At 37.7% G+C, this 16907-nt stretch overlaps 1 protein-coding gene across 9 annotated transcripts in view; it reads left to right on the plus strand.

The window, feature by feature from the left end:
* MTMR3 (myotubularin related protein 3) overlaps positions 1 to 16907 on the plus strand; it is a 137455-nt gene that overhangs the window by 55225 nt on the left and 65323 nt on the right. For 2 of the 9 annotated variants that reach the window (XM_029923021.1, XM_029923023.1), the window contains exon 2: positions 14100 to 14135. The exons of the other annotated variants lie outside the window; for them this stretch is intronic. The gene's annotated coding sequence lies outside the window, so the exon portion shown is untranslated. The remainder of the gene's footprint in view (positions 1 to 14099; positions 14136 to 16907) is intronic. 9 annotated transcript variants of the gene reach the window in all.

The following is a 16907-nucleotide window of genomic DNA, read 5'->3' on the forward strand; positions in this document are numbered from 1 at the left end:
TCGCATTCAGGTCCTTCAGCCATTTTGAGTTAATTTTTGTGTATGGTGTAAGAAAGTGGTCTAGTTTCATTCTTCTGCATGTTGCTGTCCAGTTCTCCCAGCACCACCTGCTAAAGAGGCAGTCTTTTCCCATGAAGTTAGTTAACTAGCCTCCAAGGAGATCATGACATGATCAAAGGAATGTGTTATATGATGGCTTTCGTTAATTACCAAGAGCTTTTTGTCAAGGAAATGGTTGTTCAACCACTTGCTAATCTGTTGGTGAGAAGGAGAAAGAAAAAATGTTGGACCTTTGATAACAACCATTTCATGGAAATTTCTGTACCTTAAAAAAACCTCAGACTTTACCCAGAACACTGATCACCTGTTAAATGCATGTTCTTGGGTTATAGGGAAGACCACAAGTTTACAAGCATTGCCTCAGAGAGATTAGAATGAGTGTCTAGTGAACTGCAGAGAGTGGTACATATGATCTGATTGTACAGCTTTTTCTAAATATACTACATCTCCTACTTTAGGGTGAGAGTTAGAGTCTCTGCTTTAGGATTTTAGGATTACAAAAATTAGAATTTAAAAAAATTTTTTTTACATTTTTTTTTTTTTTATTATTCAGAGACAGAGAGCATGAATGGGGTAGAGGCAGAGAGAGAGGAGACACAAAATCCGAAGCAAGCTCCAGGCTCTGAGCAAGCTGTCAGCATAGAGTCTGACATGGGGCTCAAACTCACAAACTGCAAGATCATGACCTGAACCACCCAGGCACCCCCAAAATTCGAATTTTTATAGTGAAATGCACAGTTTGGGTTTCAGTAAATGTTTACAGCTGTGTAGCCACTGCCTCAGTCCTGATATATATAACTTTACATTAGAAAGTTCTCTCATGGCCCCCTTCTGATTATTTCCCCTTCTCCCCCTTCCCAAACTACAGTTCTTGTTTCTGTCACTGTAGATTAGTTTTACTTGCTTTTGCATTTACATGGACTCGTTTAGTATTTTCTCTTTTGCGGTTTCCTGCTTTAAGTCAGTATGATGCTTTTGAGGTTCATTCATGTTCATTTTTACTCTTGAGTAGTATTCCATTGAAGAAATACACCACAATTTGTTTATCTGACCATCTGATACTGGACATTTTGAGTTCTTTGCAGTTTTGGGTTACTGTGAATAAAGTTGCTGTGAACATTGGTGTCCAAGCCTTTTCGTGATTATGTGTTTTCACTTCTCTTGGGTTAATATCAAGGAGTGGAATTGCTGGATCATACAATAGATGGATGTTTAATTTTATAAGCAACTGCCAGACTGTCCTCCAGAAAGTGGTAATGGTAAATTTACACATTGATGAGCCATGTATGAGTTCCAGTTATTTCACATCCTCACATTTGTTCTGGTAATTCTCTTTAATTTGGTTATCCCAGTGGGTGTCAAAGGGTATCTCATTGTCACGTTTTCACTTGCATTTCCTGGATGATTAATGATGATGCATGTCTTTTAATGTGCGTGTTAGCCATGGATGTATCTTTGGTAAGGTTTCTGTTAAAAATCTTTGGTCTGGGGCACCTGGGTGGCTCAGTCGGTTGAGCGTCCGGCTTCGGCTCGGGTCATGATCTCACGGTTGCAGGTTTGAGCCCCGCGTCAGGCTCTGTGCTGATATCTAGCTCAGAGCCTGGAGCCTGTCTTCGGATACTGTGTCTACCTCTCTCTCTGACCCTCCCTTGCTCACGCTGTCTCTGTCTGTCTCTCTTTCTCAAAAATAAATAAAACATTAAAAATTAAAAAAAATCTTTTGTCCATAAAAATTTTCCTTCTGTTACTGATTTGTATTTCCTCTTTATATACTTTGGACATGAATCCTTTATCAGATATATGTGTTTGTAAATGTTTTTCCCCACTCTGATTTTCATTTTCTTAATAATGTCTTAAAAAGTTTTTTAAATTTATTTTAGACAGAACAAGGGGGGCAGAGAGGGAGAGAGACTGAATCCAAAGCAGGTGCCAGGCTCTGTGCTGTCAGTGCAGAGCCCAACATGGGGCTTAAACCCATAAACTGTGGGATCATGACCTGAGTCGAAGTTGGATGCTTAACCAACTGAACCACCTAGATGCCCCTTAATGGTCTCTATAATAAGCAGAGATTTTTAACAATTTAAAAAAGAAAATCTTTTTTACTGTGGAAAAAATATGCATAACAAAATTTACTATTTTAATCATTTTAAAGTGCACAACTTGTTTGCATTGAGTATATTCACAAAGTTCTGCAACCTTCACTAACTACTATGGTATATTCACAGTGTTATGCAGCTGTCACTAACTACTGTGTATTTCCAGAACTTTGTCATCATCCCAAGTGGAATCGCTGTATCCATTAAATAATCAGATATATATTATTTAATGTTTATATATTTATTTTCAGAGAGCATGTGAGTGGGGGAGGGACAGAGAGAGAGAGAAAATCTCAATCAGGCTCCTCAGTGTCCGCACAGAGCCCCATGCAGGGCTTAATCCCACGACTCCAGGATCATGATCTGAGCTGAAATCAAGAGTCAGACGCTCAATTGACTGAGACATCCAGGTGCCTGTCAGAGGTTGTGTGTGTGTGGGTTTTTTTTCTTTTACTTTTTTTTTTTTTTTTTTTTTAAAGAGAGAGTGTGAGCAGGGAATGGCAGAGAAAAAGGACAGAGGATCCGAAGTGGGCTCCATGCTTATAGCAGTGAGCCCAATGCAGGGCTTACACTCACACACTGAGTCAGATGCTCAACTGACTGAGCCACTCAGGTGTCCCTCATAGATTATTTTTTTAAAAAAGATTTTCTTTTTAAGTAATCTCTACACATGATATGGGGCTTGAACTTAGAATCCTGAGATTAAGAGTTGTGTGCTCTGGTGACTGAGTCAGCCAAGTGCCCCCATGATCAGATTTTTTTTTTTTGATTATTAAAAAGTTCTTTTTAAATATTTATTTTTGAGAGAGATAGAGAGACAGAGACTGAGCACGAGCAGGGGAGAGGCAGAGAGAGAGAGATAGGGAGACACAGAATCTGAAGGATGCTCCAGGCTCTGAGCTGTCAGCACAGAACCTGGTGGGGGCTTGAACTCCTTGACTGTGAGATCATTACCTGAGTTGAAGTTGGAAGCTTAACAAACTGAGTTACCCAGGTGCCCCCCAATAATGAGATTGTTTTGTTATGACATTTGTAGCATAAAAGTTCTTGTATAAAAGCAATCAATATTTTACTTTTGAATGCCTTTAATTTTGGGGTATATTGGCCCTTCCATGACAGTTTGAGCTATGTGATATGTGTAGTTTTCATGTCTACCTTTATCAGTCTTAGGGATGGAGAGGATAAATATATTAAGATACTGTCATTGTCAGTTGTTTTAGGTAAGAACTTAACCTTTACTTCTTTTTGACCTGCTTGTTAGTTTTGTGATATTTTATTCTAGACCAAGTATCTTCATTTGAAGTCATATATTTTTTTTAATTTTCTAAATTTATTTTTGAGAGAGAGAGACCGTGTGAGCAGGGGAGAGTCAGAGAGAAAGGGAGATACAGAATCTGAAGCTGGCTCCAGGCTCTGAGCTAGCTGTCAGCACAAAAGCTGATGTGGGGCTCGAACCCACGAACCGCGAGATCATGACCTGAGCCGAAGCCAGATGCTCAACCAACTGAGCCACCCAGGTGCCCCTGAAGTCATATTTTTAATCATGGTAGGGGGAAAAATCAGACTTTGAGTTTACTGGCATTTCTTCCTACTCCTTGGGAGGATAGGAAACAGATAAAAAGGTATTGATCTGAGTTGGATGAGAATGATATTAGTGGTGTTTAAAACAGATTCTTTTATCCTCAGGATATTTGTAGCTCCTGGCATCTAGAGGCAGCATGACTTTTGGAAAGTAGGCACCAATCCTTTCCTTATTTCTGTGGTCTTCATAAGTTTTGCAAGCTACTTTGTTCTGTTGCCTTCATTGTTGATTTGCCTATTTCCACACTCCCAACCAAATAAAACTCTGTACTTTTTTCCCCCTAGAATTGGAGATCCTTAAATATCCTTCCCTTGCTCCAAAAATTACACCATCATGAATTTGTTATTCTCTTGCATTTCTTTCCCCAAGTGTCTGAACTTTTTTTGTGTGTGTGACACACAAAGTGCATGCGATACAAATCTACAGTGTAATGAATGGTTCTATAAAGTGAACACTCATGTCACCACCTTCCAGGTGGATAACTAGAATATTCCCAGCACCCCAGAAGTCTGCCCTGGTTGGTCTCTGTTCCTTCCTACACAGATCATCTCCTTTCCTCTTAGAAATAACTAACCGCTGTCCTACTCTTTGTGGTACTTACTATCTGGCATTTAGTGGTATTGTTACCTACCTATACATATCCATAAACAATAGCTTAACCTGTTTTAAATGGAATTGTACTGTATGTACTTTCTATCTTTTGCACATTTCCTGTGTTGTGTTGGTCTAGTTGATTTTTATTGCTCTTACGTGGTACAAAATACACTACAAATTATCCTATTGTTGCTAGATATCTGGGATGTTTCCAGGTTTGGGCTACTATGAACAATGCTGCTATGAATATTCTTATATATTTCTTCTGGTGCTATTGCATTCCTGAGTGTATACCCAGGAGTACAGTTTCTCCTTTAATGTCGTGTTGTTTTCCAAAATGATTTATCAGTTCACATTCCCATTATCAGTAAATGAAAGTTTCCATTGCCCTACATCTTCATCAACACTTGGTATTGTCAGTGTTTTCAATTTTTGACAAAAACTTGGGGTATATGTAGTAGTATCTTATCCTTTTAAAAAAATAATTAAAAACTTTTTTTTATTTACTGAGAACCAGTAGGGGAGGCACAGAGAGAGAGGGGGACAGAGAATCTGAAGCTGTTCTGTGCTGACAGCAGGGAGCCTAATACAAGGCTTGAATCCACGAACTGTGAGATCATGACCTGAGCTGAAGTCGGACACCCAACTGACTGAGTCACCCAGGTGCTCCCATCCAGCTTTTTTTGAGTTGTCTTTAGCAGTTTGGTGATTTGAAATACTTGGTGGTGCTGGAAATATTTTAACCTTTATTTGGGTTTTTTGCTTAGGATTTTGTGATAAGGTTTTGTATGTTTAGATTCTGTCCAGCTTAAAAATTGGATTTTGATTACATAAGTAGACTTAAAGGGAGTTGCCTTGGGTTATAGAATAGACTGGAGTCAGGGTCGCAATGTGAATTGATATATTAGAGGCTAAGGTATAACTTTGAGATATACTGTGAAATTTGTTAGTTACATGCATTTTTATGACAACTTCATCCTGGGATGAAAGCTGCTTTAACTTATATTATCCCCATTAATTTTGCAGTGAACTGGAGGAAGGCTTGTTAGGCTCTGTGCTGGGCTTGGAGCCTACTTTAAAAACAATAAAAATTAGAAAGTTCAATAATAACTGATTTGAATGCATGGGAAAGATTAAAACCAGAGATGTATTGAATAAACTAGGAGCTAACCTTTTACATTGGGAGGGAGACATGGTTAACCTAAATTTGTGCGTGTGCACCATAATATAAATAAAGATCACTCAATTCTTCATTTAATACATATTATCCCTGGGAGCATTGTTCTCTTCTATTTCCTGCTTTTATTCCTCTATATCAGACACCAATGAACTGTTACAAACCTCAGTTGCTTTATATTTACATATATCTGGGTTATTGAACTCTATCTCTACCTTTCTGTTTTTTTCTAGCATTTAATCTGTTTATTTTTTTCCTCTTCATTTTTAGACCTCCAGGAATTTATATGACTCAGTAGACTGCATAGTATATATTCTTGGGGGGTGTTGGAGTTGTAGGTTAATGACAGTTTTCACAGATTTACATTTAAGCTTTTAAAACTTCAGACTCTCATGTTTTACTCCAGAAATTTTAGGCAATCTTATCAGATTAGAGTTGCACTGGGGTAAGAGGCACTTTAAATATTAAGGATATTTAAGTAATATTGAATAGATAATTATTAATATTGCTACAAGAAAATAAGCATTTGTCTATGGAAAATGGAGTCGAAAGGGAAGTACTCTGGGAACATTTTGCATTTTATTTTATAGACAAGGGCTAAATACATGTGTGTATTCATACATACATATTAGATAAGATTTAAAAAACAAATCCAAGAGTGCCTCACAGGCTCAGTCTGTGGAGAGTGCAACTCTTGATTTTGGGGTTCTGAGAGTCAGTCCCATGTTGGGTGTGGAGATTACTTAAAATTTTTTTTATGTCTTTTATTTGTTTTTGAGAGACAGACACAGTGAGAGCAGGGGAGGGTCAGAGAGGGAGGGAGACACAGACTCTAAAGCAGGCTCCAGGCTCTGAGCTAGCTGTCAGCACAGAGCCCGACGTGGGGCTTGAACCCACGAACCATGAGATCATGACCTGAGCTGAAGCCGGATGCTAACCGGCTGAGCCACCCAGGCGCCCCCCCTTAAATATTTAAACCTCCCCCCACAAATCCAACTTTTTTTTTAAAGTTTATTTATTTTTTTTTGAGAGAGAGAGAGTGTCATGAGTAGGGAGGGGCAGAGAGAGAGGGGGAGAGAGAATCCTAAGCAGACTCCTGGGTGTCAGCACAAGCCCACAAACCATGAGATCATAACCTGAGCTGAAACCACCCAGGTGCCCTGAACTTTTTTTTTTTAAAGTAATCTCCATATTCCATGTGGGGCTTGAACTCACAACTCTGAGAACTAGAGTTGCATGCTCCATTGATTGAGCCATCCAAGCATCCCCAAATCCAACTTTTTATGTAGGTACAGAAGATGAACAGGACAGAATGAAAATGACTATGGCTACTCTTGGGAAAGCAAGATGGTTGCTTTTTTTACCCTTTAGATAATAGTACAGTGACATTCACTGAAGAGCAAGTTCATTAAGATTTTTAGGTGATATGACCAAGGTAGAATATTCAATTAGCAATAAAACTGTTGAGTGCTAGTCAGGTGATTAGTTACTTTTCTTGCTGATAAAAACTTTATTCACAGTTCTATATAAATATCTTACTATAGAACATAAAAATTAGCTGTAGTTACCATTTTTCATTGGTATATTTCTTTTGTGTACCAAATTCGGTTGGCATATGTATTTTGTAAATGTTTACTTTTTATCCCAGTTACAGTGAATGAACTCTTAATTGTGCCTATTGCTGGAATCATCACTATCTTTGATTTATAATAACAGCAGATTTCTCCAGAAATCAAATTTAATACACAGTCCATGTTAATTTATTTCTGGAAATGAATTAAGTATTATTTAAGAAAATATTTGGTGCCTTGTTGTGATATTTATACAATAGAATATTTTACTTCTCAGGGTGTTGGGTCGCTCAGTCAGTTGAGCAACTGACTCTTGATTTTGTCTCAGGTCATGATCCCAGGGTTGCAGGATTGAGCCCTGCAGCTGGCTCTGCACTGAGCATGGAGCCTGCTTAAGATTTTTCTCTGTCCCTCTGTGCTCTCTTGTTCTGTAAAATTAAGGGGAAAAAAAAGTATATATATATCTTATTTTTCTTTGAAGCTGTAATTTTTGAGTATATAGTAATTTTTAGATTACTTAGAAATTGTCTAATTTGTAATGTTAATGTAAAAAATATGGTACAGTTTGTATTACTCTGCTCTGAAAGTTTATTTTAAAGTTTATTTTTGAGAGGAGTGAGAGAGTGCATGCATGTGCTTGTGTAAATGGGGGAGGGGTAGAGAGAGGAATATAGAAAGAATCCAAAGCAGGCTCCACTGTCAGCAGGGTGGGGGTGGGGGGCGGGGGGGGGTGCTGATGGTGCTGGGAGCCCAACGCTGGGCTCAGACTCACAAACCCTGAGATCATAACCTGAACTGAAATCAAGAGTCAGATGCTTAATTGACTGAGCCACCTAGGTGTCTCACCATGCTATGAAAGTTTGATTTATTAAAAAAATATTTTTTAATGTTTATTACTGAGAGACACAGAGTATGAGCCTGGGAGGGGCAAAGAGAGGGGGAGACACAGAATCCAAAGCAGGTTTCAGGCTCTGGCTATCAGCACAGAGCTTGATGCAGGGCTCAAACTCACAGACTGCAAGATCATGACCTGAGCCAAAGTCAGACGCTTAACCTACTGAGCCACCCAAGCGCCCCTGTGAAAGTTTGAGTATTTTTGCTAAGAAGAAATCTGTAAAACTTTAAAAACTAAATTTTATCTAAGCATGCTGTATCTAATAGTATCTTGTGTTTGATTAATATAGGAAATATTAAGTGAGCTTATTTGTATTTGAGTTATAGTCATGCCCTAATTCAGCCTCTTTGGTTGTTTAAAAAAACTGGATGCATGTTATTTAATTATAATTTTATAAAGGAAATCAGGCTGAATATGTGAATCATGTGGTTTTGTTATTCAGGACTCTTAGTTGTTAGTGACAAACTGAATTAGAGCTTAAATAAATATACAAGAGAAGGTGTGGCTTTAATTGAACTGAATTGAACATAATTATCTGGGTAATTATCTGGCAGCCGGATTGGGGACTTGGAATTGAGGGTACAGAGTCTCAGTTATTCTGGTTTTGCATCTCTGTGATCATTGCTGTGATTCTCTCAGGCTCATGGCTCTATAGTCAAAAGTCTCTCCATCCTCTTAGTGTCTGAATAATATTTTCCACTGTGCCCCTCCACCAAAGGAAATAGTAATAGCTCCATTTATTAAGTGGTTAGAGCCAAACAACTGAAGTGTTTATTTCCTAACAATTTAGCTACTTGAAAATAAGTATAATTTGAAAGAAAACATTTTAATATGTATGCCTGTCAGCTACCAAACAAATTCTCAAACCTTGGAATCGGATTAGATATTCCACCTCTGTTTCCTGTTGGACATTGTTTTTTACAGGATACTTTTTGTCATAGCAACTTGCTAAAACTTCTGTCTTAAAGAAATATCATTGAAAGGAATGTTGTTTAAGCTAATGTTGAAATTATGAATGACCTCAGATAGTTGTTTGTGTGGTTCACAATGTCAGTTATTGCTGTTTCCCTCAGAAACTTAAACAGTTCCTGTAGTGCCCCTGTGAATTTACTGTGGTGTACCCCCAAGGTGCCTCAGCACACAGGTTAGGAACCATGATTTTAGAAGAAAAGGATTTATCTTTTAAATACTTATTTTTGAGAGAGAAAGAGAGTACGCATGTGCGGAGGAGGGGCGGAGAGGGAGACCCAGAATCCAAAGCAGGCCCTAGGCTCTGAGCTGTTTGCACAGAGGCTGATGCTGGGCTCAAACTCACAAACCGCAAGATCATGATCTGAGCTGAAGTCAGATGTTTAAAAAAGTTTATTTATGGATTTGAAAGCATGATCTTTGTGCTTTCATAATTACCTGGGTAATCAAGGATCAAAGATACAAACTTTAGAGCTAAACTTATAAAACTCCTGGAAGAAAACACAGGGGAAACTTCCTGACATTGCATTTGGCAATGATTTCTTGGATATAACATCAGAAAGCACAGACAGCAAAAGAAAAAATAGATACATTGAACTGTATTAAAAACTTAACATGTATTAGTGTATACTATCAAGATAGAAAAGGTACTCAGATTGGGAGAAAATATTTGCAAATCATTTATCTGATAAAGGATTAGTATCCAGAATATATAAAGAAACCCAACTCTACACCAAAAAACAACCTAACTAAAAAATGGTCAGAGACTTGAATAAACATTGCTTCACAAAGAAGTTATATAAATAGCTACTAAACACATGAAAAGATGCTCGGCATCACTAGTCATTAGGAGAATGCAAATCAAAACCATAAGACGCTACTTCACAGCAGTTAGGATGGCTGTTATCAAAAAAGTGGAAAAGAGTTGTCCAGGATATGGAGAAATTAGAACTCTGGGGCCTTGGTGGGAATGTAAAATGGTGCTGAGGGGAACGCTGTGGTTGCTCCTCAGAAAATTAAACCAAGAATTACCATATGATCTAGCAATTACACGCTTAGGTATCTACCCAAAAGAAGTGAAATCAGGGACTAATGTATTTGTACACCAGTGTTTATAACAGCACTATTCACAGTAGCCAAAAGGTAGAAGCAGTCTAAATATCCATCAGTGGATGGATGTATAAACAAAATGTGTGGTGTATGTACATGGAGTGGAGTATTATTCAGCCTTAAAAAGGAAGTTTGGGATGATGAAAAAGTTAAAGAAATGGATAGTGGTGGTGATTACACCACAGTGTGAGTGTACTTAAGGTTATTCAATTGTACACTTAAAATGGCTAACATTGTAAATATGTATATTTTACCACAGTAAAAACTAAACAATCTGGAAAAAAAAACACTTGAAACATGTGCAGTTTGTTTTACTTCAGTTATATCTTAAGTTAAAAAGAATTTTGAGGTATTTAACTCAAAAAATAAATTGTGATGATTTTATTTAAGGATGATGAAATAACTGTATAGCTATGAAAGTCTATTTGTCCTACAAAGTGATATCTTATAATGGGGATAGTTCTGTGGAACAGACACAGCAGTGGATGTATTTTAATTTTACAAAGCTTCTGATTGTCTCTGGTGGCATCTTCATCCATAAGAGATGATAATCTGTCTTATTGCTAAATGGTGCAAAGCAGATTAGAAGTTCATATTCATTACTGGTGGGTTCCTGTCAGATGAGAGAGAGAGAGACACACACACACACACACACACACACACACACACACACAACAAATCGTTTTATAAAGAGGATTGTGCTCTCAACTACGTAATGTTCTTAAGAGTAATATAGTTGAGGGGCACATGGGTGGCTCAGTCGGTTGAGCGTTGGACTTTGGCTCAGGTCATGATCTCGAGGTTCATGGGTTTCAGCCCTGCGTCAGGCTCAGTGCTGACAGCTCAGAGCCTGGAGCCAGCTTCAGATTCTGTGTCTCTCACTCGTGCTCTGTCTGTCTCTCTCTCAAGAATAAACAAACATTAAAAAAAAGTAATACAGATGATGAAATGGGGGGGTATGCTCATTAAGTTCATGGATGACTCATCAGCCCCTTTGAAGGTAGAATTCAGGACTGTCTTGACAAGTGAGAAGAGGTTGTAAAAAATAAAGATATTAAGGAACAAGTGTTAAGTAGCATACTTCAAGTGGATAATAAAACGCTGATGAAAATCTTTAGTTTTGTGGCAGAATGGAACTTAATAAAGCCTATTCTGCTCTATAAAAAGTAAAGTAGCATATGTAGTATATAAGAGATTTCTCATTATAAAAGGGGCTCCTTACTTGGAGTCACATTATGGGGAGTATAGTTAGCATCAAATTTTATTATATTAGCAGACTTATTGAATGGAGTAGTTAGTATGGCATAGATGTTTATAATGTGAACTGTGGAACTAGAATGCGTGGGTTTGAATTCTGGCTTCTCAACTGGTATAACTTAGGAAAATTACTTCTCTATATCTGTTTTTTCAACTTTTTTCAACTATGATGGTCATTATATATAGAATTATTATGGGGTTAATTGAGATAATACATATAGGACTTTATTTTTAAAAAACATGCAAGAGAGCGTGCAAGCGTGGGAGAGGTAGAAAGAATCTTAGGCAGGTTCATGTCCAGCACAGATTCCCCTATTCAGGCCTTGATCTCACGACAGTGAGATCATGACCTGAGCCAAAATCAAGACTCGGATGTTTAACTGGCTGAGCCACCCAGGTTACCCAACACATATAAGACTTTTAAAACAGTGCCTGGCATATAGAGAAGTGCTCAATAAAATTGGCTGATTAAAACATCCTTGACAACTGGTCACAGTTAGCCCATTAATATGAGGTTCTATTGATAGTGTTTTCTCTCCCTGTTCTTGCTGTCACTGTAAAAAAAAAAAAAGTTATTAAAAAATGGTCTTGTTTTTTCTTAGTAGCATGCTAAATAATGCCATTGCTTTTTGGTGCTATAGAGTTAGCTATTCATGTGGATGCCGTACTGTTCAAGTACTTTGCCAGTTATCAGAAAGCGTTAAATATATGCAACTGAAAAATCATCTTGGCTTCATGTAGGAAGAAACTACTTTTTAGTGTCACTAATTTGTAAACCTGTTTGCTCTTCCTTTATCAATTGAGGAAGAGTTGAGGAGAGGACAGAGAAGGAATACATTTTTTCGGGTAGAAGCAAAATTACACAAAGAATGGAATGTAAAAAGGAGTTTTTAGGAATGACTTGATTGTAAGAATGGCTTTTATATGATGGCCTCAGAGAAGTCAAAGAAGATTAAAACTACTTTCCCTTGGTGTCAACTTTTATATTATGTATTCTTGTTTTAAGTAGTGCTTTTAATTATTAGTATTATTATTTTTTAAAAATTTTTGAAAGAGCACGAGTAGGGGAGGGTCAGAGAGAGAGGGAGACACAGAATCCGAAGCAGGCTCCAGGCTCTGAGCTGTCAGCACAGAGTCCAACGCGGGGCTCAAACCCATGAACCATGAGATCATGACCTGAGCTGAAGCCAGAAGCCGGACACTTAACCAGCTGAGCCACCCAGGCACCCCTAAAGTAGTGTTTTTAATCTTTACAGAAACCACCCTCATTTTATTTTTAATGTTTGTTTATTTTTGAGAGAGAGAGAAAAAGAGAAAGAGAGCACCAGCACAAGCAGGGGAGTGGCAGAGAGGGAGATACAGAATTCAAAGCGGGCTTCAGCTGAACTATCAGCACAGAGCCCAGTGCGGGGTGCGAACCCACAAATTGTGAGATGTATGCTAAACTGACTGAGCCACCCAGGCGCCCCTTATTTATTTTTAAAGTAAATACGCTGTCAGTACAGAGCCCAATGATGCTAGGCTCAGTCTCACAAACCAGGAGATCATGAGCTGAGCTGAAATCAAGAGTTGGATGCTTAACCCACTAACCCATCCAGGCACCCCAACCCACCCTTGCTTTATATAAAAACGGCATTTCTTTTTCACAAGTGACATTTTTATTAATACCAGTTCAGGACTGGTTACCAAGTTCCTGTTCAAGAAGTTTTTATGTGTTAGTCAAATGACAGTGTACCATGAATTATCAGGTATTACCTATTTTTAGATTAATACTGGAATCTGAAAGTAGAAAGCACTTCAGTTTCCCCATGATTATAATGAGAATTATCACCTGTAGTTATTTTTAGTTGCTTATGCAAAAATTTTTTATGATTGATCCCAAAACCATTACGGAGAGAGAAATGTTATTTCACTGACTAATCAGAACATTTTTAGTCGCTTTTGAGGGGATTTGCAGACTGTGTGTGTTTTGAGAGTGTGAGAATGGGAAGAAGGGTTTGGAGGAGGGAGAGAGGTAGAATTTGATAAGAGAGAATATGTTAAATCATATGTAACTGCAAAGATGCAGTAAATGTTTTAGTGGCCTAAAACACTCTGATGATCTGGTTGGTAGAGAAAAAGACCAGTCTGGGTATAGGAACCAACATAAACAATGGCAAGGAATTTGGAATGAACATAGAATGTCCTAGAGGAGAAGAGTAAGATCCTCATTTAGGGGAGACTTGGTTGTTTGAGAGGGAAGGGCCTCATTTTGGGGAGACCTTGTTTTTGACAGATGCACTAGATTTTGACAGATACAATGATGGTACCTTGAGAGTTCATTGATAATTGTGTAGAGAATAGTGGTTAGTTAATGTTTGCCTCACGCAGTTAAGTGATTTTTTTTACTTAAGTCTCACATGCCTATAACTAAACCTTTTGCTTCAGCAAAATCGTGTACTACTTTTTTTATTTTGACTTTGAAAGTTTCTAATGCATATTGGAAACTTATAAACCTTTCTATTGTAAAGGCTTATTCTAGAAGACAGGCAGGTAGAACTGTTGCATTTATGGTAGAAACTAGAATATAGAGGTTTTAAGCGGACAAGAGTGTGTTGTTAACATTTAATGGGTAGGTAAATAGAAGACATGGTTAATTTTTTGTATTTACCTAATTGTTGTGTGTTTTTTCTTTTAATTAAAAATGTAATTATTGAACATGTTCTTCTTCCCTGTCAGAATTAGTATTCACTTGTTTGAAGATACTAGCTCAGTAACTCTCTTTTCTAATGTTATCTCCATTTTGCAGATGAGGAAACTTTGTGAACTTCCCAAACTGACACAAGTAAGTTTGGAGTCAAAATTAACATACCAAACAGTCTGATTCCAAAACCTTTGATCATACCTAACCAGCTATATTGTAGTGCCTCTCATTAAAACATAGTCTAGGCCCTTGGGTTCCAATGTTGAGTAAGAAAATGACCTTACATAGGAAATCATAATCTGTATAGAACACATAGAAATGTAAATAATTAGGGGCACCTGGGTGGCTCAGGAAATTGGGCGCTGACTTTGGCTCAGGTCATGATCTCACGGATTTGTGAGTTCAAACCCCTTGTCTGTGCTGACAGCTCCGAGCCTGGAGCTTGCTTCAGATTCTGTTTTCCTCCCCTGCTTGTGCGCTCTCTCTCTCTCTCTCTCTTTTAAATAAAATAAAAAACATTAAACTAAAAAAATGTAAATAATTGTAACATCATGTAGTATAAAATAGAGCTATATTGAAAGTGCACATGAATTCTGCAGGGAAGCTTTCAGTGAAACTTTGTTTTCAGGCAAAGAATCGAAGGGTACATAGTACTTATCCGAATACATAAAGCAGTATGAGTAAATCAGGCAAAGGTAATAGCGGTGACAAAAACTATTTGCTATTTTTCATGTGTGAAATTTTTTAAAGCAGCTTTAAGTTGTTCATTCTGGATATAAGGGTCATAGGGCTTTTTTTTGTTTTTGATTTTGTTTTGAGCAGGGATGTTTTAGTGAAACTTCTGTTGATAGGATTGGATATGGCAAGTGTTACAGGAGTAACTGACCAGGGACAGGTGGGTGGCTGGGACAGTTAAGTGTCTGACTTTGCTCAGGTAGTGATCTCAGGGTTCATGAGTTCCAGCCCTGTGTTGGGCTCTGTGCTTACAGCTCAGAGCCTGGAGCCTGCTTGGGATTCTGTATCTGCTTCTGTCTCTGCCCCTCTCCCACTCACACTTTGCTTGTCTCTCTCTCAAAAATAAATAAACATTAAGAAAAAAGAAGAGGAGGAGGAGGAACTGACTAGAACCAGTTCTGGTGTAACTTGAGTTGTAACTGGTTATTTTTTTTTCCTTAGGTAATTAAGGTCTAAATTTTAATTGAACAAATGTTTGAGAATCAGTTAGCTAAACCAGAAATGGTAGTGATACTGGTGGCATGGAATTGAAAGATGGAAATTGAACATTTCAGGGAAAGCGGTGGGAATTGTGTTAGGTTTTGTTACTGGAAATAGAGTCAAATGTTTTCTAGCCTTGAAACATAGGACTACCAAGATCTCCAATGGAATATTAAGAAAGGAGTGGTGAGGGGAGGGGAAGGAGGCCAGTGATAATTTTTGTTTAGGATATGTAGACTTGGAGGTACTTCAGTGACAGTCCAGAGGAGACTCTGTACTTTGTGGAACTGTGCTAGTAATAGCAGTCAGGGTTGGTGAAGATGCCAGAGCTCTCTGGTGGTAGGAGAAACCTTGAAGAGAGGCTTATCATTTGTGTGGGGGAAGGACTAGATACTGTTGATTGTGGCCCTGTTCTGTCTGCTTATGAATGGCTTCAGACTTTTAATGGAGAGAGAGAGAGAGAGAATTGAGGCTCACCCGAAGTGGGACTAAAACTCAACAAACTGGGAGATCATGACCTGAGCTGAAGTCAGATGCTTCACCAACTGAGCCACCCAGGAGCCCCAGAATTGGTTTAGGTTAGGCGGTTTGAGATGTTTTTCATCTTGTTTTAAAGAATATTTTACCAATATTTTAATATGTTTGGTATGAATAGAAGTAATTTAAGCCAATATGCTTTTTTAAATCCCCATTCCCCCTTTCTCCTTATTGGGTTAAGCAAAATGATAGCTTAAGGATTTTTTAAATTCAAAGTTTGCTTTTGTCTTCAGTATGAATCTATGACTTGAGTTTTAGGAGTTGTTTTTTAAGTGTAGTTATTTCAAAACAGCAAAGGAGAAATCTCTTTTGTTTAATTAATAGCTTATTTCTTATTAGCCCTGGTTTAACAGTACTTTTGCCCTTCTTTTCTGTAAAGCATGTTGATGAATTCTACATTTTGACTTCAGCTGAAAAAGTTTTTTTTCTCTCCCCTGTATCAATTTGGACGACAGTCACATGTTTCTGTTTACATAAGATAAAAGTTACAAGTTTAAAAGGGTGGGTCTTTTTCTGGGGTTCTGTTGAATTGTATGGTTTTAAAACTATGGTCTTAAGAAGATTGTGTTCTGGTCAAGACAATTTCTGGCCTTTTGGCTATCTAATAATTGACAACTGCTTCGAAAGAGTAGGTATCCGAACTTGCTGTTTTAAACAGATCCTAAGTTGTAGTGTGTGATTATTGGAAATTATTTGGGTTTTTATTGGCTTGCTTTCAAAAATATGAGTAGCTCCCTATCTTATTGCCAGAACATACCTTTTAAGTAGGCCAGTAGAAGAGTGGATTCTTTTCATTGCACATAGCCTATATTACTTGAATTTTGTTTCTCTTCTCTTGAACATACCTCATGGCTAGCTGCAGTTTTTAATTGTGAATACAGCACTTAAAAATTTAAATCTGTTTTCTTCTCTTCATTATTAAGTTGTATGCTTAGATGGATGTACATTTTCGTTCAGCTTTCTGGTACTGGTCCATTTTGATGCCCATTACCCTGTATAAAACCGAGTGGGACAAGACCAGAACTTTGGACAGTCTATTATGGACTAGAAGAACATTAACGTTCCTGAATATGATATTAATATACTAATAAACAATATGCAGAATGAGATACTGATACCTATTTTTTTTGGAGGGTTTACTTTATTTACGTTTTTCCTAGA

The sequence above is a fragment of the Suricata suricatta genome, chromosome 14 (assembly GCF_006229205.1).
Source record: "Suricata suricatta isolate VVHF042 chromosome 14, meerkat_22Aug2017_6uvM2_HiC, whole genome shotgun sequence".
NCBI lineage: Eukaryota > Metazoa > Chordata > Mammalia > Carnivora > Herpestidae > Suricata > Suricata suricatta.